The sequence below is a fragment of the Rattus rattus genome, chromosome 6, assembly GCF_011064425.1.
Source record: "Rattus rattus isolate New Zealand chromosome 6, Rrattus_CSIRO_v1, whole genome shotgun sequence".
Lineage (NCBI taxonomy): Eukaryota > Metazoa > Chordata > Mammalia > Rodentia > Muridae > Rattus > Rattus rattus.
The window spans coordinates 61,069,630-61,093,231 of NC_046159.1; the positions used below are offsets into that span (position 1 = coordinate 61,069,630).

At 48.4% G+C, this 23,602-nt stretch overlaps 1 long non-coding RNA gene and 1 pseudogene across 1 annotated transcript; both read left to right on the forward strand.

Moving 5' to 3' along the window:
* Positions 1-5,742: 5,742 nt before the first annotated feature.
* On the forward strand, positions 5,743-22,558 carry LOC116902746. The gene is made up of 5 exons (XR_004388235.1): positions 5,743-6,462; positions 18,123-18,455; positions 18,577-18,695; positions 18,952-19,067; positions 21,923-22,558. It is a non-coding gene; the product is annotated as an uncharacterized LOC116902746 (long non-coding RNA).
* Positions 15,835-15,958, forward strand: LOC116904751 (annotated as a pseudogene).
* Positions 22,559-23,602: the final 1,044 nt, after the last annotated feature.

Genomic DNA, 23,602 nt, shown 5'->3' on the forward strand with positions numbered 1-23,602 from the left:
AATGAATACTTTACATCCATTTTCCCTTCTCCCAAGCTTTTTTACTTTTTGTTTTAAAGTCTATTTTCTAGCAGCTCTGTTCTCGTGAAATGTTGTGTGAGACACAGAATTTTTTTTTAAGATAGAGGAAAAATGTAGTAAATATAACAAAGCTATATGCTACAATACCAGGAAGAGAGGTCGATAATTGAGCCCAGTTGACTCTAGTTCTGTAGAGATAATGAAAAGTCCAAAAAGCAAACACAAACAGGACGAGAACAGAAGTCATGATTGTGAGGTAGAGAACTGGGAAGACAGCATCCCGCACCACAAGGTCCTCTGCCCATGGTGGCCTCACATGGCTCTCGCTCAGTACTGTAGTCAGATCTGGCTTGACTCACAGAGAGATGTGGGTAGCAGAGCTGGGTTTTCAGATTAGGGACCATTGGGCCTTTGTGGCATAAAGGAACCAAGGCAATTTAGTCACAACCTCAGTGGATCAAGGATTCATTCATTTCCTGTTTGGTTTTTTCCCATTACCATAAAGGAGATCGTGGGTGTTTAGAGGAAGACAGACAGGCAGTTATTGAACACATGTGCAGGAGTTTGTGGTGTAGCCAGAGAGTTCTTACAATTCGACTGTTCTTTGTAAGTGTATGGGGTGGACTTGGACTTCTCCAGTGCCCGGTCGAGTTCTTTGAGGAAGTAACGTCAACAGCCTAGGAGACAGTTTCCCTTACTGTCTTTTCCAAGTTCTGAGTACCTTCTACACCCTTCCACTGAGTCTTTAACCTGGATCCAGGGAAATGACTTTAATGGAAGGGTTGATCCATTATTGACCTTCTTCAAGTCATCAACTGAAGGTCCTACTGGAGCCTCGCTCGTGACCTTTATTGGTTGCGGGCAGCCAATCTAGACAGAGTTAGAGGTGCTTGTTGTTGGTTACTAGGCAACGAGTGCTCTTCCGTAAGTGAAACAGATCGTGGCAGGTACTGATACTCCAGTACGATCTGGGATTCCGGTTCTCTTGCTTCCGGGACACTCACCTGGGCTACACTAAATCCGAAGCCATACGCCATGTTGGGTGAGGCGTTGCCTTCGTTACAAGCGTGCAGCATTGGATTGTCAAGTAAGTCTAAGTGTTCCTATTGTCTAGAAAAATGATGCGTCCGGTTATTTAGACACTTACAAAATACAAATGCCCGTGTTAATTTAGCTAGTCCCAGACATCATTGCATTCGACACAGCACAGAAAAGCCAAAAGAACTCCAGTTATAAGCGCTAGACTGAGGAAGGTTGTGGCTCACTGATTCTTGCCACTAATTCTTTTCCATTTTCAGACCACCCCCTCCCCTCACGACCTTCGTTTTTACATCGTGCAAGACTTGACTGTGGGACCCTGGGAAGGTGCGTCAGGTCCTACAGTAGGGCTTGGTTTTGGAAGAACAGCAGGTTTTGGCCGAGGGACTGGGAGCTTCAGCTGGACGCCTGTCCTGGGTGCCACCATAGGCTTGAAAGTACTCATCGCATCGCTGGAGGAGCTGGTGCGCCGGCGAATCTGAGACTGAGCTCCAGAGGCTGACGCTGTGCAGCGGGCTGAGAGAGTCTGTGGAAGTCGCAAGGGTGGGCGAGTGTTTCACTTGTTCCAAGGTGTCTAACACGACATCGAAGGTGCGCTTCACTGTGCTCTGCCTCTCTAGTTCACAGAGTTCATTCAAACCAGTGTTAATGGTCTCTTCAATATACTCTAGGCACAACTGCTGGGCCCAGATACCTCTTGCCTGGAAATTCGTGCCCTTATCAATGTATTGTCTCTGTTTCTCCTCTGCCCTAAGCTTGATGGCTTGCATCAGCTAGACCCCCCCCCAGACCCTCCCCAACATCCTTGGCCCTGGCCTGTAGCAGAGGCTGCAGGCCCTAGCTGCCCCGAGACCTTACATGATTGCTGCTTTCTTCTCCTTCCAAAGCATGGAAGAAAAGCCAGGACACAGAATTTGACTTTTAAGTGTCACAAAAGCAGTACTAAAGAGTTAAAAAGAAAACAGGGCTGGGTGTATAGCAGAGGCAGAGGAACCTCTGTGAGTTCCAGACTACCCAGGGCTGCATGAGATCCTGTCCCAGCAGCAACAAAAGTTAAAAGGAAAATAGAAAAAAAGTCTTAGGAAATTTCAGTTAACTGATATGTTCATTTTAATATACAACTAATATAGAAAATATTAATAAGATATTTTACGTTTTAAAATTACTGTCTGATACCTGATCACCCAATACAATGTATATTATTTTACATGGATGGGCTTCTTGCCTGTGTGTTCAAGTAAGTTACATATTTACATTTTCAGAACATTTCAATTTGGGACACCAACATTTTATCCACCTAATTAGTATATGTGCCTCCTGGATTCCAAATTGGAGAAGACAGTTCTAGAAGGAGCCAGCGTTTACTAAGGGTTTACTGTGTGCTGAGCACTGCCCCAGGTCTACCATGTGGAGATTGTAACCCACGTAGTCTCACAATAACTCCAAGAGGTACGTGAGTGTGCAAGGGCACGCCCGTGCATGTTCCAGAGGTTTGCAGACCGCTTTTCTGCTGGGATTGGGTAGAAGTCTGACTGTGGGGATGTGAGGAGAGAGGAAGTGAGAGAACTGGCCAGAGACTAAAGTTATTCAGAAAGTTGGAGGGTCAGCTGGTTTGGCCACTCATACTTAGAATCCCAGTTCCCAGGAGACAGAGGCAGGAGAATCACTTTCAGTGTGAGAGCAGCCTGGTTTACAGAGTGAGTTCCAGGTGTCTGCAGTGAGACCTTGTTTGTTTCAAAGAGAAGAAATGATGGTGGATGATTAAGAAGAAAAGTCGAGAGACAGAGGGAAACATGACAGAAAGATCTTTGGAAGAGTGGGAGACATGAAGGGGGGACAATTGGAGAATAAACGGGGAGATGAAAATAGGAGGGGGTACCATGTTGGATGGCGTTTCCCACGTAGTCAAGACTCTGATGGAGAAATCACATGGCCTGGCGAGACACTGCACCCCTACCTGGAGCTAAAGGGAAGTCTTGAAGATGCTCCCTTAGTTTATCCCAACGAAGAGAGTAGCTGCTACCCAGGTGACTTTTACACAAGGCTTCCATGGAGTGGGGTGTTGGCCCAGGGCATCATGTGTTACTGATTTAATATTTGCAGACTTCATAGAAACTTTGCCACTTATAAGCTATACATTGGAGGCAGGATGCTGATCAAGTCTGATGGTCCAGTACACAAAGAGTCTGGATTTGGCCCCTGCCATCTCAGAGACTGAGGGAAGAGAAACAGACAGAAGAGTACAGATGGTTGGATCAGCAGAGTAGGAGCCAGGATCTCTGAAAATCGAGGGAAAGGTTGGACAGATGTGGAGTGAGCTGACACAGCCAGCCAGATGTGTGGAGTGTAGGAGCTCCCACTGTGTATGATGGGCCTCCATCTCCTGCAGAGCCCAGCAGTTTGGATGGGAAGGGAGACCACAGGATCGGATAAAGTGGGCCGCAGTCTGGAGGTGAGTGGAGGGTACTTTGGTAAAGGAAGGTGTTATTAGGAGAGGTCCGCAAGCTGTGGAGGGGCAGACAGGGTAGGGGCAGGAAGAGAGAACTGGGTGAAGGTCAGAACTTTCTTGCAAAATCCAGAAAGGGTTGGAAGCTTGGCCACTTCTCCAGCTGCTGCAGGGGAGTAGCTAGGAAGAGGAGGCCCTTAGGGGAACAGAAATGAGGAAACCAAGCAGGGGATTAATGCCTGTGGACTGACAGAAGGGAATCAGTGAATTCTAGGGGAGGACTAGGGAGGAAAGGTGAGTGAAGAGCTGACCAGGAGCAGGCGTGAACCAGAGCGGGCACTTTAGATGCAGGGCTGGGATGGTGAAGACAGCCCAGCTTCCGGTCTGATGTTCCTCCTTTCAAGGAGGAAGACGTACTGCCCAGACTAGACATGAGACAGGAGCCTGGGAATGACCTGTGGGATTCAGACCACAAAGACCAGCAAGGGGACCTGTTCTGTCATCCCCCCCATAGAGCCCAGCACTTGCTTGTTCCCCAGAGCTTAAACCTAGACAGTTTTATTGAATGGAACCCAGACCTTGCTGGGATGAGACCACCCTCCAGCTCCCCACCTCTGCCTCTTTAGTGATCAAGCCCCCACCGGGTAGAATGCGGCCAAGGAAAAGAGGGAGGGATTCAGCCTTATGTGGACAGAGGAAGCAGGAGGTGAAGGGGGACAGTCTGAGACAGGTACAGGGTTGGGGAGTGGGGAAAGTTTCATAGGAGCGGCAGAAATCCAGAGACAGGGCACAGAGTGCTGATCTGGTAAAGATTGGGAAGCCCCAGTGGCCAGCCCTAGGTGGTCCAGAATGAGATGGGGTGCAAGGTGAGGTCCCCTTTCAACCTCCTCTTGCCACCTCCTTTGCGCCTCACCCAAGGGTGCCTGAATGGTACCAGCTTCAGGTGTGGGGGTGGCTTTTTGTAGCAGTTGAGTGGAAAATAGACTTTCACCCTTTTTATACCTACTAGGGCTCCCAGGCTCCAGGCGTCTGGTGGTGGCTACAAGACCTTGCCTGGAGTTCCCACAGTGGTAAGGAATGTAGACTCCACGCCCTTCGGTGTTCAGGGGCCCAGCTCTGGGGAGCGCTTGGGCTGTGTGCTCTGGCCAGTCTGACTCAAAGGCAGCGACTAGAAAGCAGAATTCTTCTAGGTCTCCTCCCCACCATAGGTGAACAAGGACTTATTGGATCAGGACCCCCTAACTCAGAACCTTCTTAGCCAACAGCACCCTGGAAGGCTGGGGTGAAAAGTTTGCAGAGTACAGGTTCTACTGGTCAACTGCCCTCTTTACCTCAGGGTTTAGTGCCTGTAAAGGAAACTAGCCTGAGCAGACAGGGACAATGCCCTACAATCGTAGGTAGCAGGACGGTCGACCTATTCCCAGGTCGCATGTCCAAGAGACCAGGTTGCTACGCTACAGTCACCCATGGACCACTGGCCTGTCTTCTCAAGAGCCATGTGTACAGCAAGGCCAGCTCCAATTTAGGAAACAGTGACCCAAAGACCCCATTTTGGCTTTGTCATCCATTACTGGAGCCGGAGGAAAGGAAATTGCTCTGCACTTGAGGCCTGCAGTCCAGTGGGAGATAGTCAAGTGGTCAGCCTGGTAAAACCACTGCATTGGAGCAGCACGAAGTGCTGAGGGAGAGCTGAAGAGAGATGGGTTCTCTGGCTCCTCCCCGGACAGTGGCAACCGGACCCCTGGGAAAAGAATGCATGTCCTGTTTGAAGCACTGTTCCCCTAAATATCCATTAAACGAGAAATTTCGGGAACATCACCTCAGCTTCAGAATAGTGATCCAGAGGCCAAAGGTGGAGGAGCAGGAACCTCCCTTAGGTTAGGTGAAGGCAGACTAGATTCTCTGGAAAATATAGGCTGGACTCCAAATAGCCTTCCTAAGCTTGGATCCAAGTTCTCTAGGAACTGAAAGAACACCCAGGACAAAGGGAGGGAGCTCAACTGCGGTTCATGCTAGAAGAGGTGTTAGTATTTTTCCTCAAGTCCAGTTTCTGCAGATGTCCTCCTCAGACAACGATTGCCACTGAGGCTAAAGCGCGGAGTCAGAATCAAGTTGCAGAGAAGAGGGAAGGTAGAGGATATTCGATCATTCACCATGATTCCAGTCCGGTTTTTGCCTCGGACTGGGGACCGCTTCTCTACCGGCAACTACCGCCCCGCCCCGCCCCCACCTTAGGGCAGCAGTGAGGCGGCCAACCGGCGAGCGCGGGGCAGGTGCCTACGAACTTCTCGTAGAACGACTGCCTAGACCTGGCCCAGCAGAGCGTGGAGGATCCCGGGCGGTGTTGGTCCCGGCGTGACTTGTAAGGAAGAGAGCCAGGAGGGCCCCAGAAGGGGCTCGCAGTAGCACGCGCAGCGCGCGCGCACCGGCGGTTGCTCAGAGCTACCTTAGGAGCCATAGGGACCATACTCCAGGTGGTGGGCACTGGCCCAACTTGATGCTAGGGCTCTCGCCATCCTTCGCTTAGGTGGCTGTGGCCGTGTTCCAGCCTGCGGCCAAGCAGAGTTTCATCATAGAGTTTTTGGTGGCCAAGGATGGTGGCAACGGTGGGAGTCCTGGCAGCGTGGGCGTGGGGGGTGGGCTCGGGCTCCCATCCTCTGGCTGTGGCTGCCTTAGAGTAACTGCTCAGGCTTGTGGCACTCAACTGCCTTCATCCCAGTTTGGTCGAAATAGCCTTGGTGAGTGGCTTCCCTGCCACAGGGTGCAGGCCACTCCCTCTAGGGACCACCGGAGCTGGTGTAGCCAGAGACCATTAACCACTCAGTGCTGATAGTGCACAGGCACACCAGCTGGGCTCCTCCTCTCCGCAATCCCCTCACTCAGCGCCCAGCTTCAGGACCCTCTCCACTTCTATCCCTGGGGACTTCGGAACCGCTTCTTTGGCTACTGCTTCCATGGTGAGTGTCCACTCCGTGTTTGTGACCCGGGGATCTGGGAAAGGCTCCTTGAGGTGGTGGGGGTGGGGTGGGGGTGAGGTGGGGGTCTGTACAGAAGTTAAGGGCAAGGCTTAGGGGTCAGCCTTGATTGTTCCCAGGCGATTAGCCTGTGGTCTGCTGTGTTGGTCTCCCACTCAGGAAGTGAGGTTGGGACTGCCACGTTTTCCAAAGAATGAACCCAAACCCAGTTAAGATAGAGCATCCTTTATGATTAAACAGTTCATATCCCTAATAATGCTGGCCCTCCGCCCTTACTGCTCCAGAGCTTTGAGCTGTGACCTACTATGTCCTAGTACTCACCAGAACTCTTGGTGTTGTGGGCAGCTGAAGTCCACCTGGACTGATCATCAGCAGTTTGACGATGACATTGAAAATCTGGATGGAATCATGAGGAGGAATGCTGAAGTTTGCAGTAATGATCTGTCACTTCAGTCAGCAGAATACCTGCCTTGGAAAGGCAAGCTCCCAGCTACCAAGGGGATGAGGAGGACCACTCAACTCTAGATATTGACGGGGCAGCCCTCACAGTCCTCAGCTTGAATGAGTTCTGGCGTACAGTACAGCAGTTTGCTGAAGAAATCCATCTGCTTCTGCCCAGGAATCACTTTAGTAGCCAGGCCAAAATTTCACAGCTTGGTGTTCCCCCTTCAGTCGATCAAAATATTGCTCACAAAAAATACGACAGTTTGGGTTGACAGGGACCAACTGCAAGCTGAAAGAACAACACAAAGGGTCATGGACACTAAGAGCTGCTCATTGATCCTCTAGCCTGATGTCAGCACGCACTGTGAGCAAGGGCACCAAGAAAATCAGGTTCAAGAGAAGTGGATAAGACAACAGACACCCCCAAACCCACAGTGTCCAGGTTGGGGAGTTGGTTCTAGAGTCCAGACGCTCTGCTTCTCCTGCAGAGGACCTGCGTTTGGTGCTCAGGAACAGCTCAGGTTCCTAACTCCAGCTCCAGGAGACCTTACAGTCTCGACTCTAAGGGCATCCATACAGCACACTCTAAGTTACCACAGGACACAAAAAAGAGTGATAAAAAGCTTTGCATATAATTTTATTTATGTGACCGCTGAAGGTCTGAAGAGGGCATCAGATTCCATGGAAGTGGAACTATGGGCAGTTGTAGTAAGCATTTGGATTCTTTAAAAACCCAATTATGTTATATGAATATTATGGTTTTAGTACCAGGTGTAAAATAAGAGGCGCACAACTACCTGTAACGCAGTTCCAAAAAATGACTCCCTCTTCTGAACTCCACAAAAGGAACCAGGGATGTGGTGCTCAGACACACATGGAGGCAAAATACACACAGAAAATATTCTAACTTAGCAAACATAACTTAAAAATTAATAAAAAGAAAAATGGGGAACCTTGCTGATCCCAGCCCACAGCTCCCTACTCCCAAACCCCATGGGAGAGAGAGCTCACTGCCCAGACAGGTGGGCACTCCTGAGAATGAGTTTTGGCAGGAGGGACCGCCAATACTGCCCACTCTTGCCCACATCCCTGGACCAGGAGGAAACTGTATAGGGCCTCTGGGAACAGGAAGATAGGGGCACTCAAGCTGCAGGAGCACTGCTGTCCAGACAGCGCCTGGATCTGAAGGTCAAGCAGCTCTCTGCACCCCAAATCCTGTGGGAGGGAGAGCTAGACCTTCAGAGGGGCAGACGCGCCTGGGAAGCCAGAGGAGACTACTCTCTGCCCACATTTCTGACTCTAGAGGAAAACGCCTAGAGCCATCTGGGCCCCCTGTGCACAGGGATCCTGGAGAAGGCAGGGCAGGCCCTTCTGGTTGCTGCCCTCATGGAGAGCTGAAATGCAACCCCTGAGGAGTGACTTCATACCCGAGACCAAGGGTAAGACCAACTTTTCTGCTCTAAGTTACCTGTTTGGTGGACTCAGGACACATGCCCACAGGAACAGCTGAAGACCAGTAGACAGGAATGACTACACACCTGAAAGCACAGCACTCTGTTCCCATAACTGGCTGAAAGAAAACAGGAAAACAGGTCTACAGCACTCCTGACACACAGGCCTATAGGACCGTCTAGCCACTGTCAGAAATAGCAGAACAAGGTAACACCAGAGACAACCTGATGGTGAGAGGCAAGCGCAGGAACCCAAGCAACAGAAACCAAGACTACATGGCATCATCGGAGCCCAATTCTCCCACCAAAGCAAACACTGAATATCCAAACACACCAGAAAAGCAAGATCTAGATTTAAAATCACAATTGATCATGATGATTGAGGACTTCAAGAAAGACATAAAGAACTCCCTTAGAGAAAGTCAGGAAAACAAAAATAAGCAGAAGCCTATAGAGAGGAAACACATATGTCACCAACTTGACAGCACACCTAAAAGCTCTAGAACAAAAAAAGAAGCAAATACACCCAGGAGGAGTAGAAGGCAGGAAATAATCAAACTCAGAGCTGAAATCAACCAAGTAGAAACAAAAAGGACCATAGAAAGAATCAACAGAACCAAAAGTTGGTTCTTTGAGAAAATCAACAAGATAGATAAACCCTTAGCCAGACTAATGAGAGGACACAGAGAGTGTATCCAAATTAACAAAATCAGAAATGAAAAGGGAGATATAACTACAGATTCAGAGGAAATTCAAAAATCATCAGATCTTACTATAAAAGCCTATATTCAACAAAACTTGAAAATCTGCAGGAAATGGACAATTTCCTAGACAGATACCAGGTACCAAAGTTAAATCAGGAACAGATAAACCAGTTAAACAACCCCATAACTCCTAAAGAAATAGAAGCAGTCATTCAAGGTCTCCCAACCAAAAAGAGCCCAGGTCCAGACGGGTTTAGTGCAGAATTCTATCAGACCTTCATAGAAGACCTCATACCAATATTATCCAAACTATTCCACAAAATTGAAACAGATGGAGCACTACCGATTTCCTTCTATGAAGCCACAATTACTCTTATACCTAAACCACACAAAGACCCAATAAAGAAAGAGAACCTCAGACCAATTTCCCTTATGAATATCGACGCAAAAATACTCAATAAATTTCTGGCAAACTGAATCCAAGAGCACATCAAAACAATCATCCACCATGATCAAGTAGGCTTCATCCCAGGCATTCAGGGATGGTTTAATATACGGAAAACCATCAACGTGATCCATTATATAAACAAACTGAAAGAACAAAACCACATGATCATTTCATTAGATGCTGAGAAAGCCTTTGACAAAATTCAACACCCCTTCATGATAAAAGTCCTGGAAAGAATAGGAATTCAAGGCCCATACCTAAACATAGTAAAAGCCATATACAACAAACCAGTAGCTAACATTAAACTAAATGGAGAGAAAGTTGAAGCACTCCCACTAAAATCAGGGACGAGACAAGGCTGCCCACTCTCTCCCTACTTATTCAGTATAGTTCTTGAAGTTCTAGCCAGAGCAATCAGACAACACAAGGAGGTCAAGGGGACACAGATTGGAAAAGAAGTCAAAATATCACTATTTGCAGATGATATGATAGTATATTTAAGTGATCCCAAAGTTCCACCAGAGAACTACTAAACCTGATAAACACCTTCAGCAAAGTGGCTGGGTATAAAATTAACTCAAATAAATCAGTAGCCTTCCTCTACACAAAAGAGAAACAAGCTGAGAAAGAAATTAGGGAAATGACACCCTTCATAATAGACCCAAATAATATAAAGTACCTCGGTGTGACTTTAACCAAGCAAGTAAAAGATCTGTACAATAAGAACTTCAAGCCTCTGAAGAAAGAAATTGAAGAAGACCTCAGAAGATGGAAAGATCTCCCATGCTCATGGATCGGCAGGATTAATATAGTAAAAATGGCCATTTTACCAAAAGCGATCTACAGATTCAATGCAATCCCCATCAAAATACCAATCCAATTCTTCCAAGAGTTAGACAGAACAATTTGCAAATTCATCTGGAATAACAAAAAACCCAGGATAGCTACAACTATCCTCAACAATAAAAGGACTTCAAGGGGAATCACTATCCCTGAACTCAAGCAGTATTACAGAGCAATAGTGATAAAAACTGCCTGGTATTGGTATAGAGATGGACAGATAGACCAGTGGAATAGAATTGAAGACCCAGAAATGAACCCACACACCTATGGTCACTTGATTTTTGACAAAGGAGCCAAAACCATCAAATGGAAAAAAGATAGCATTTTCAGCAAATGGTACTGGTTCAACTGGAGGTCAACATGTAGAAGAATGCAGATCGATCCATGCTTATCACCCTGTACAAAGCTTACGTCCAAGTGGATCAAGGACCTCCACATCAAACCAGATACACTCAAACTAATAGAAGAAAAACTAGGGCAGCATCTCGAACACATGGGCACTGGAAAAAATTTCCTGAACAAAACACCAATGGCTTATGCTCTAAGATCAAGAATCGACAAATGGGGGGTTGGGGATTTAGCTCAGGGGTAGGGCGCTTGCCTAGGAAGCGCAAGGCCCTGGGTTCGGTCCCCAGCTCCGAAAAAAAGAACCAAAAAAAAAAAAAAAAAAAAAAAAGAATCGACAAATGGGATCTCATAAAACTACAAAGTTTCTGTAAGACAAAGGACATTGTTGTTAGGACAAAACGGCAACCAACAGATTGGGAAAAGATCTTTACTAATCCTACAACTGATAGAGGGCTCATATCCAAAATATACAAAGTTCTCATGAAGTTAGACTGCAGGGAGACAACCCTATTAAAAATGGGGTTCAGAGCTAAACAAAGAATTCACAGCTGAGGAATGCCGAATGGCTGAGAAACACCTAAAGAAATGTTCAACATCTTTAGTCATCAGGGAAATGCAAATCAAAACAACCCTGAGATTCCACCTTACTCCAGTCAGAATTGCTAAGATCAAAAACTCCGGCGACAGCAGATGCTGGAGAGGATGTGGAGAAAGAGGAACACTCCTCCATTGTTGGTGGGATTGCAGACTGGTACAACCATTCTGGAAATCAGTCTGGAGGTTCCTCAGAAAATTGGACATTGAACTACCTGAGGATACAGCTATACCTCTCTTGGGCATATACCCAAAAGATGCTCCAACATATAACAAAGACACGTGCTCCACTATGTTCATAGCAGCCTTATTTATAATAGCTAGAAACTGGAAAGAACCCAGATGCCCTTCAACAGAGGAATGGATACAGAAAATGTGGTACATCTACACAGTGGAATACTACTCATCTATCAAAAACAATGACTTTATGTAATTGATAGGCAAACGGATGGAACTGGTAAATATCATCTGAGTGAGGTAACCCAATCACAGAAAAACACACATGGTATGTACTCATTGATAAGTGGATATTAGCCCAAATGCTCGAATTACCCTAAATGCACAGAACACATGAAACTCAAGAAGGATGACCAAAATGCGGATGCTTCACTCCTTGAAAGGGGAACAAGAATACCCTTGGGAGGGGATAGGGAGGCAAAGTTTAGAACAGAGACTGAAGGAACACCCATTCAGAGCCTGCCCCACATGTGGCCCACACATATACAGCCACCAAACTAGATAAGGTGGATGAAGCAAAGAGGTGTAGGCTGACAGGAACAGGAACCGGATGTAGATCTCTCCTGAGAGACACAGCCAGAATACAGCAAATACATAGGCGAATGCCAGCAGCAAACCATTGAACTGAGAATGGGACCCACATTGAAGGAATCAGAGAAAGGACTGAAAGAGCTGAAGGGGCTTGAGACCCCATATGAAGAACATTGCCAACCAACCAGAGCTTCCAGGGACTAAGCCACTACCCAAAGACTATACATGGACTGACCCTGGGTCCAACTGCATATGTAGTAAAGAATATCCTAGTAAGAGCACCAGTGGAAGGGGAAGCCCTTGGTCCTTCCAAGACTGAACTCCCAGTGAACAGGATTGTTGGGGGGAGGGCGGTAATGGGGGGAGGATGGGGAAGGGAACACCCATAAAGAAGGGGAGGGGGAGGGTTAGGGGGATGTTGGCCTGGAAACTGGGAAAGGTAATAACAATTGAAATGTAAATAAGAAATACTCAAGTTAATAAAGATGGAGAAAATAAGAAGAAAAATGGAAGATAATAAGGAACATGGAAGAGTGCGCACAAGAATCAAGCCAGGAAATACATAAACCAAATCCTAAAAAACAAATCAAAGTCACCTGGATGGAGAGAAACCTCTCTATGTCGGGCTCCAACATCTTCAGAAAGTCCAAGTGTAATCTCTCAGCAGCATTGAACTCCCAATTGTTTTCCAATCAACCAACAGCTTCTGTACTCTCAGGACCGCAGGCAGCCTCGGCCAGAGCTGTGTGTGGACAGGTGTCTGTCATTTTCCACAGTGGTGCCTCCACTGTTTTTCCACTGGTTTTCCTCCCTTTCTGTCTCCAAGGACAGGAAGGCTGGTCTTGGTCACTGGAGCAGTAGAGGGCTGGTTACACGCAAATGTCTGTCCCCAGTGTCACCCAGTGACCCACTTCCTCCTGCTAGGCCCACTGCCCAAGGCCCACAATTTCCCCAAAGGTGTCATGTGGTGGCAAGAATGGTCAAACCCTTGAAACTCTGTGGGACCTTTGACACTCCACCTTCCCTCCTCAATAATGGACAAGGAATCGAGAGGCTAACAGTGGGCTCCAGATCCTCGGTCTCCCTCGGTTACTGACTCTGATGTTCCCTGGTGAGTAGATGGACAGTGTTTGCTTTTCACTTGGACCCAGCCTTTATGATGACTTTGTATTAACTCATGTCTAACTCTGAAAGCATTCTACTTTTCTTTAAACTTAGATTGATTGGCGCTATAGGATGGTATTCTCCTGACCTCATTGGTAGTTGTTGCAATGTACTGCTTTCCATGACATGCCAGGCCATGAGACTAACGTGTGGGGCTGAGAGGAAGATGACATCATTTCTCCTATGTTCCCCATTAGATCTGAGACTTCTCACCCAAGTCCAGGACCCAGAAATGGTGGGCTGATATGTTCAAAATGATCAAGAAAACACCTGTCAGCCATGACCCTATACACAACAAATGTGGGAGGTAGAGCCATTTCTTGACTCCGTAACCCCATTGGGTCTCAACAAAATCCCTTAGTTTTGTCCTTACAACAGAAACTGATTGCTTTTGCGTCTGGATGTTGATAAGGCAAGAGCAAAATTCCAACAGGGGATTTTTGTCACAGGGCTGCTTTCTAACTCTAATGGGTACTGTGTATGTGTTCCCAGATGCTCAAGAAAAAGCATGAAATCAATCTATGAAGCCCTTTCCAAAGGCCACATGTTCTGCTCTGTAGCAAGTCTCTGGTGCTTGTGAGGCCACAAACCTTACTACTGTTGTATGGGGTCGAAGTCTGCAGAGGGAATTGGCAGGACACAGACATACATCACACATCTAGACATGATAAACTCAGCTGTGCCAACCTGACAAGAGCCCTCCAGGATCAGCTGACAGACATGAGACAAAGTGAAAGTCAGGACAGTCCCATAAAGATGAGCCCATGGTAGATATAAAATTTATGAGAGTGGAGGCAGGAGGATCAGCAGTTGAAGTCATCTTTGGCTACACAGTGATGAGGAGGGCAGTCTGTGCTCCAGGAGGCCCTGTCTCATGAAACCAACATGCAAAGGCAAACGAGAACTGCTTTTGTTTTCTGTATGGTCTTTGTTCCCAATGCTCCAAAAATTAATGGTCACTGTTACACCAGGGCATAGACACAAGTGAGTGTGACATCAGTGACTGCGGTGTGAGGGCAGTGGTCAGCCATTTCCATGCACTTGAAGGTAAGCTGCTATCACCTCCCAGCAGATGTCATCAGTTTTACACATTAAAGGGACCTCACAGGACCCACCTAGAACCAGCTACAGACGGATACCAAAGGCACTGGACTGCAGTTTAGCAGAGGTGGAGGAGGACGTTCTGTCTTAACAAAATGTTCACTGTCACTGGAGGCAGCACCTGCCTCCACATTCCACACAGAGCACTGGCCAGCAGTTCTAACAAGCTAACCCATCACACAGTGAGGGGAGGCACCAAAGCTGTGCTTGCCGGTTCTCTAATCAGATATTACGAAGGTCACAGAGGGCAGACTCTCCCTCCTCAGCATCACCTTGGAGACCAGGAAGGCACCTGAAAGGGGCTCTGTTGCTGCACCATGACAGTTCTGCTCCCCACTGCCTCTCCATAACAGATGAAAGACTGGGATTGGAGGAAGAGGTTTCATTCAAGCCTAGGCTTGGAAATTTGGGGAGACTCTCCTTCTCGTTAGACTGTCCCCTCTGTTTTCCCAAAGGCACGGGTGTTTGGGAAGCTTCTGTGGAGTGCTGGGCAGAGTATTCCAGCACTGGGCAGTTTTGTCCCTGGATTTGTTCTTTGAGCTCTTTGGCCAGCAGAACCCAAGGGCACAGACTTGATCCTTTGCTTCAATATCATTATTGCCCGGCCTCCTGTGCCTGATAACACACTAGGCTTTAGTGCCCCCTTCACCCTCCTTAAGACAGAAGATAGCCCATGGGATGACAGTTGCAGACAGAGGGACCCAAGCAGGGGCAGGGATGGGCTGTGGTGTGTCCCTCTTTAGACTTAAGTTTATTCTGTCTTTGAATTCTCTTCAGCTGCCCACTTCCAGTTAGCAGCAAAGGATGGTACCTTTGACCCTTGCATGGAGTCACAACTTTTGAACTGTTAGAATGATCCTAAGATAACCAGCAAATGAGATTCTGGGGACAGAAAGGAGGAAGACAACCAGAGTCAGAGATAGAGACAAGGAGACAGAGGAACGTGTCTTAAAGCAGGGAGTGAGGAGGAAGCCTACAATTCCTGCCATTCAGGAAACTGTGTCGGAATGCTTCAAAGGTTTTTTTTTTTTATTTTTATTTTATGTTCTTTGGTGGTTTTCCTGTATGAGGGTGTGAGATCTTCTGGAACTGTAGTTGCAGACAGTTTTGAGCTGCCATTTGGGTGCTGGGAATTGAACCCTGATCCTCTGTAATCACAGCCAGTGCTTTTTTTTTTTTTTAAAGATTTATTTATTTTATTTATATGAGTACACTGTAGCTGTTCTCAGACACACCAGAAGGAGACATCAGATCCCATTGCAGATGGTTGTGAGCCACCATATGGTTGATGGGAATTGAACTCAGGACCTCTGAAAGAGCAGCCAGTGCTCTTAACCACTGAGCCATCTCTCCACCACAGCCAGTGCTCTTAACTAAGCCATCTCTCCAGAGCAGACTATCTCAGATTTATGCCCAGAATGGGCTACATAGTACCAGGCCATGCAAAGCAGAGATAGACCTTAAAGACCCCTTCTCAGAACAACAAAGCCCTGCCCCTAGAGGCATTGTAGGTGTGGTGCTATCCCACATGTTCATCATGGGGTGACAGGGGAGAGAAGCTATGTCTACAGTGTGTTGAACTATGATTATCTGATGATCAGTAGCCTAACATCTGAAGAGGAGCACCAGTCTGGTGCCAAGGGCCCTGACAAGGAGCTAACCTGAGGTGAACATTAGTCTGGGGCCACTATGCCCTTCCCTAAGCCTGGATTGCAGACCATGCTTAAGACGACCCTTGCCAAGCACCATAATGGATGAACAGAGCACAGCAGTCCTGAGATCATCTGAAATGACCCCAGACACTAAGAGACCCCAAGGGACCATTAAGTTGAGCAAGTATGTGGTGGAGAAATGGAAGAGAAAGAGAAACAGAAGGATGTGGGCATGACCAAGGGAGGCAGAACCGGACACTCAAGGGTAGTAAGGAACGGTCTGATGTGAGTAGCTGGTGAAGTCATGGATCATGGTAGGGTCCTGTGCTGACAGTGGGGGCCACATCTCTGTCCAAGGCCCTGCAGCAGCAGGGATTTGTCACTACCAAAGGCCAAGTGGATGTCCCTGGTCTGGCCTGCCCCTGTGGACATGTTGGAGGGCTGTGCAGAACTAGCCCCACCCTTCACCTGGCCATTGTGGGAGAGCTGGCCCTGGAGGCCTGAGAGCAGGAGAGCTGACTCCGTCCAGAGACCCCTACAGTACTCAGGGGCCCAAACATGGCAGGAGATGGGCGTTAGTTGTCCCTGAGTATGCTAGCATGGTAGAGCTGGCCCTACCACTGTGGTCCTTGTGGTGGTGTAGATGAGAGAGAGGTGCACTCCTCCCTTCTCGTCCCTCACCATCTGCAGCAGTCAGGAGGCATGCCCTGGGGACATGAGAGCATGAGAGGTGGCCCTGTCCTTCACCAGCTGCAGGACTTGGAAGGGCAATCCCTGCACCTCACCTGGGAAGCACAGGAGAGCTGGACCTAGATGTGGGGACTGTGGGTGAGGTGGCCCAGAGGGCATGAGTGTGGGAAGCTGGCTCTGCCTCTTGTCTGCTGTACGTTGGCACGGCAAGGGAGAGATCTCCTTCCCTTGCATTTGCCGTCACCATGGAAGCAGGAGGAGAGCTGGCTCCATGAGGCCATGAGAACAGGAGATCTGGCCTTGCCCCTCACCTGGGCAGCACAGTAGGCCTGACCCTGATGGCAGGGGTACGGGTGAGCCAGCCCTGAGGATGTGAGCGTGGGAGAGCTGCCCTGCCTCCTGTCTGTCATGAAGCAGTGACAACCACTCTTGTCCCTAGCCACCTTCAGCAGTCAGGAATACTTTCACTGGGTTCATGAGAGCAGGAGAGCTGTCCCTGTCCCTCTCACACTCTGCCACTGCTGCAGCAGTCAGGAGTGTAGGCCCTGCAACCTTGGCTGGGCATCATAGTATAACTGACCCTGGAATCGAGGTTGCAGGTGACCCAGCCCTGCTTCTTGCCTGCTGGGCACTGGCACAGAAGAGGGAGAGACACATTTTCCCCTTCATCAATCTCTGGAATACGAGAAAGCTGGCCACAGGATTATGAGTGGAAGAACTGGCCATTTCCCTAAGTGGCTGCAGCACTCAGGAGGGGGTCCTCGCACATCACCTGAGCAGCAGGGCAGAGCTGCCACTGGTTGAGGGGGTTGAGGGCGAGCTGGCCCCAAGGGCATGAGTGAGTGAGAGCCAGCAGGCTGACCTTCTCTGAGCCTTTCATGCCCAGATGCCCGACTTTCAGTTGGTCCACCCCAGCATCCAGCCCATCATTGGTTTCCTGGAGTGCACTAAGTGGCTGGTTGTATAGATCCAAAACTACAGAGCTCCATGACTCAGGGCAGGAGCAGGATATCCAAGAGGAGTTTCTGTGGGGTTCTAGTATTGATGAGAGCAGCAGAAGCCAGGGTTTCCTAGCAGACCAACGAGTCATCGCAATGAACATTTACAAGCAAAGAAGTGTGGACAAAAGGGGATATTATGGGCATACTGGCACAATACAGCTGCCAAGATATTTTTTACCTCTGTTGCAGGGAAAGGTTGCATTGGTGGAGGGCAGGTACAAGGGGAAGGGAAGATGAGTAGGATTGGGGCGTATGATATGAAGTTCACAAGGAACCAATAAAAAATTTAAAAAACTAAATAAAGAAAACAACGTAACAAAAAAGCCCATCCAACAGTGTGATTTTATTTCCAAAATAGAAGACATATTACATTAATTAAGGTGTGGAGGAGGTTACTATCACAACTGATCTGGCTGGCCTTCATTTCTCCCCAGTGCAGGGCTATCTGAGAGGTGCCTGGTCCCATGCTGCACGGAAGTGAGACATCCAGGTGACCACCATGCTGACAAAGCTGGGATCACATTGCCAGTCCACCACTGGGATCTACTCAGTAGTCACGAGATTCCCCGAAGCTGGGCATGCTGGACTCTGTCAGCGTCCAGCATCCATTGACGAGCACCCAGGTGTCTCTTCATCATCGCCCTGTGATGCTTCTAAGTCTCACCCACCAGCATGCTCCTGCAGCAAGGAGGTCAGGCCTTCCAGAGGGCTGCCTGGGGCTTAAGTCGACGGTGGACTTCATCACCACTACTTTACGGTGCATGCAGGTGCAGTCACATGTGTTTAACTTGTGTACTTGTCCATGTTTACATGCATGTGTTGTTTCAACTTTATGTGTACGTAGTGTGTGTTTACACATGTATTTCAGTCTCAAATGTTATTTCACAGGTGCTGAACACCTTGACTTTTGGACACAGGCTTTTGCAAGGCCATCGAGGTTGAAATGCACCTGCCTATTTGGGTGGTGGTGGCACATGCCTTTAATCAAGAGGATGAAGGGGATCTTGGTGAGTTCTGGGCCAGCCTGGTCTACAGAGTGAATTCTAGGATAGTCAGGGATCGATATAGAAAGAGTCTCAAGAAATATGAAAAGGGGGAGGTGTATCTGTCTCCATCTCAAAGTGCTAGGTGACAAGCCTCAGCCAGCATGCTGGCTCTTCTTGCACTCTGGCGAATACTCTCAGATCTCACATGGGAAGCAGGCACTGTATGCACAGAAAGAGTCATTGTCCCAGCCTTCTTGTGCTTCTCAATTTCTCCCAGGCTGTAGATGTCCCGCTCTTGCCTTGCAGCCCAGACAAATTTCCTTAAGGACTGGAGGATCAGAAACAGCAATGTGTCTATGCAACTTCTTCCAGGGACATTTCCGGGAAGCCCAGGTATGAAAGGAATTTTGTTCCTTTATTATGGTGTGCATGAGAAAAAGGAAGGACAATATGATGTTAGGTAGGTGTATCAGGGCAAGTTGCCCATACTCACTGTTGGTATGAGTTGAAGCAGGAACACAGCAAACCAGGTGCACGGACATGGTGGTGCTGCAGAATCACCACAAGGCAGCAGTAGAACATCAGTTTCTGAGTGGTTGATGGCCAGCAGCCTTCTTGGCAAAGGTTGGGGTCACCATGCTCTCCAAACCTTTCTCCCCATTTCCTCCCAAGGGACTATCAGGTACACAGCTCCCCAGTGCCTCCACAAGGGCCAGCAGGGAGCACTGGATGCACACCTCCTCACTGCTTCCCACAGGGAGAGCAAGGAACAATGGATGCACAGCTACTCAATGCCTTCCGCAGGGCCAGCGTGGAGCACTGGCTGCACAGACTCAACGCCTCCCATAGGCCCAGCAGAGAGTACTTACTTCACTGCTCCTCACTGCTGTGCACAGGGGAGGAACTCAATGCTCAGGCCAACTCCAGATGTGAGGCACAGGAAATGATTACTGCACGTATGGATGACCAGTTTTCTTCTCTCCAACGGAGAGCACTTATGATTCACAGGGATTATGTGGCTGTTATGAGCCGCCATGTCACTTTTCTCAGGTTTGGGCATAAGATTTGGGGCAGGGGGATGCTTGTTTTAATAGGGGGATGTTTGTTAAACAGTGTCATACATTCTAGGCTGGCCTCAAAATGTGATGGGTGATCTTTATTGTCTGGTCCTCTTGTCTCTACTCCTGAATTGTGGGATTCTGACCATGAACCATCTGATTTGATTTAATGCTGGCCAAGAACCAGGGACTCCTGCCTACTAGACACATTGAGCCATAGCACAGGCCTGTTTTTGTTGTCTTTAAATTCTCACACAATCAAACAAAGCTAGACTACTGCTCTCAATATAGTCTACAAAGGATTTGACTCCAGCCTAAGTGTCCAGAATCCTGAGATTACAGGTGAAAACCTTCACTCTAGCTTTGATGTTTAGTCTTAGGAAAAATCCACAAACTCCCAAAAACTGGCTACGTGTAAGGCAGGTGAGATCCCCCAGAGACAAGGGAACTAAATCTTCCAACAGTGGGATGAGACCCCAGCATCCTATTGCGTCAGCTGCCTGTTTGGGCTCAGGCTTGTAGTGGCTTCTGTCTTCTCTTCTGTCCATGGTGCCGCATGGAGGAGGTGGATGAGGTCAGCTGAGGGCTGTAGTCAGAACACACCTGCAAAGCTACCTGGCTGCCCAGGGGACAGTCCTGAAAACAGCTGCGTGCTGACCCGAGTCTCCTTGAGATTGCGTGGGACTGGGACGGCCTCCTTCCCCTCCCTCCACCAGCTCCCAGCTCAGCAGCTTCAGAAGGGGAAGTCCTCCTACAGCTCCTGTCTGCAGTACTTGGACATATTCTCAGTAGGAAAAATAAGCCATCTGGAAAGGAAAGAAAAGACAGGGTCAGTGGTGCAGACCTGTAGCTCCTTAAAAGGACTGTGGTGGTGGGAGGATCAAGGTCACCCACAGATACATAGAATTTTTAAAAAGACCATTAGGGCTAAGGGCACAGCTCTCTCCCCTATATCAGTTGGCAGAGGGCAGGAGAAGCACCAGTCCCTGACGACCTGGACTGCCCACGGAGAACTGGAGTAAAAACAAAAGGAGATAGAAAAATAAGACAGGATCTTTCAGTAGAAAGACCTGACAGTTATGTCACCTGAGAGGAAAAAAAGGACATGAACACAAATGTTAGACAGTCAGTAGTGCGAAGGCAGGAGAACACCAGGGTGGGAAACTCTCGATACTGCTATAGGACTGAATCTTTGCATGACATGACTATAGAGGTAGCACATTCTCTCTCCCTCTCTCTCTCCCTCTCTCTGTCTCTCTCTCTCTCTCTCTCTCTCTCTCTCTCTCTCTCTCTCTCTCTCTCTCTTTCTCTCTCTCTGTATGTTTGTGTGCATGTTTATCCTCATTCATGTAGGCCAGGAATGTTCCTCAAATGCTTTTCCACCATAACTTTTGAGACAGGATATGCCAGTGATCTCAGGCCAGCAAACTCCCACTTCGGTCTCTCTTGACCTCCAGGCCAAAGATGACACACGGACGCTACAATATCTGGTTTCACAGGGTCCTTTGGTGTACTGTGACATTTCTCCCAACAGTCATCTCCACAGCCCTAGAGACCAGATCTGACAGTTCAAATGGGCATGTCCTTTTTCAGACAGGATCCACTCAGGTGGGAACTTACTATTGCTTGCACTGGTCTTGAACTTTTGATCCTTGACGGGGCAGAGTGGCTCAGAACTGAAATGTGTGCATTGGGGAATTAGAGACAGGAAGGTGAGGATCCTGCTCAAGGTCATCTCTGGCTACAAGGTGGCCTGTTGGGATAAATGAGACCCTGAGTAAAACATAGATGTTAACAGCATTACAATGCACCTAAGGAGGAACTGAGGCAGCAGGATCCACAGGAAGTAAAAGCTAGCCTGGGCTACTCTGAGTACCATTCCATCTGAATTATAGATGAGACTGTGTGAACATTAAAACCAGCATAGCAGTACTATTCCTATGAACCAAAGAAAAAAAGACCAAATGTCAGAATATACAATGGAAGTGTGCCTAAGACATCTGAATACATCAGGGCATAAAAAGAGATTCCCATCTTCTGTTTGAGGTGGAATGTGTTCCCTTCTGTGAGTCTGATGTTATGAACAGTGACACATTCAAGGATTGTTGTTGGTAGTGTTGTTCATCTGTTGATTTTTAATTTCCACCAGCTGTGATTTTTATGTTTGTGTTTTTGTGTTTGCCACCTAAGGCCATCTTCAGTGTTCCATGGATCCCAGTTTAAGAAAGAGCACGTGCGACCTGCCTGACTGGAATTTGTGTGCAAGAAGAGACGGGACAGAGACACAGACAGAACCTCACAGTGCATGGCCGTCAAGGAGTCATCAGGATGTGAGGCCAGATCTCCAACCCAGGCTGGCCAGAGTCTCCGGGAAGTCCTCGTTGGTTTTGTCTGATTAGCTAGCCTGATCCAGAGGCTGAAGCCAGCACTGAATCCATGGAATGAACTTCCCAGAGTTGTGCATTAAGGGTTGGGGAACATGGGGTCTAATGGTGCTCTTCCTGCCTCTGAGAGGAATTGGACACTCCTCTCTTCTCAAATTAGGCAGGAAAAAAAATGTCTGTCCTAAGAGAGCTTAGTGTTGCTCAGGGGACAGAGTAGATAAGAAACAGGAATGTGTTTCCCAGGGGCAGAACACTACTGGTACAGGGTGTTGAACTCAGCAGATATCCCAGCAGGGTGACTATGCCAGGAACCTTGTTGTCCTGTGCTCAGATTAGGAGAGACCGTTGGTCGGAGGGACCATCCATGTCAGTCACACGGGCTTCTGTGTGCCTCAGGCTGTGACAGATGTTGGCACAGTCTAGGGAGAAAGAACACAGGAGATGACATCTACCAATGTGACAGTGGGAGGGGACAGGAAAGCTTCCCAGAAGCTCTCACAGGATGTGGGAGGCTGCTTACCAGGGCAAGAGCAAGTAATGTGCAAATACTCCGAGAAATGCAAGCAGCTTTCTGAGTTGTCCAGTTGCGTGCAGACTCCAGGAAGAGAGATGAAGTTGTCAGGAGACAGGGCCTCAGCAGGTTGCTGCCCCATCATGAGGGGCTCAAGTTTCAGCCTGGTTATCATAGGCATTACTGGCTTATGGTGTGGCAGGTGGTGGTGAGTGTGGACTTATGTTGTTAATGTGAAATGTGAATGTTGGCCTTGAAGGAACAAACTTCGAGAGGCAGGCAGTGGGTTATTAGAGGGCAGATTTGGTGGAGAGAGAGGGCACAGCTGCCCCTGCAGTCACTCCACAGCTGTGGTTTTCATGTGTTTGCTCTGAGGTGGGTCTGAGGCCTCAAGCAATGTGACCTGTGATGGGATGGGGGTGCGGGAGCAGGGGAGGGCATGTATAATGTTGGCAGGAGACTGCCCTCTAGAGGAGTCCCACATGGGCACTTGCAGGCCTCATTCTTGCCCTGGGAACCTGTTTTGGGGCAGTCAGGACAGGCTGACTAGGGAGACTTCTCTGGGGAGAGAAGGCTACCTCCTGAACAAGACAGGGTTCCCTGCAAGAAATGGAGCAAATGACGTTACCTTCCCATAACACATGAGGAGACATGTGTGACTGTTATTTGCTCCATGTTTTCCCAGGCTGGGAGAGAGGTCATGGGGTACTGTTCCCCCATACAGTTTAGGGGCACCTTAGCCCTTCAGCTCTCTTTCCTGAGCAAGACATGGTGAAATCTACCTGTTGTTGTCTGAGATTTTACCTGGACAGATCTGTCCTGTGCAGGAGGGCCTGTGATCACACTGGCTCCTGGACGTCTTTCCTTGCTCCCCTGAGGGGCTGTCCAATTCTCAGCCAGACCAACTTCCAAATCATGGCGCACAAGCTATCGACCTGGGGCAGGTCCTCTTCAGGACTTCAAAGCAGAAAGACA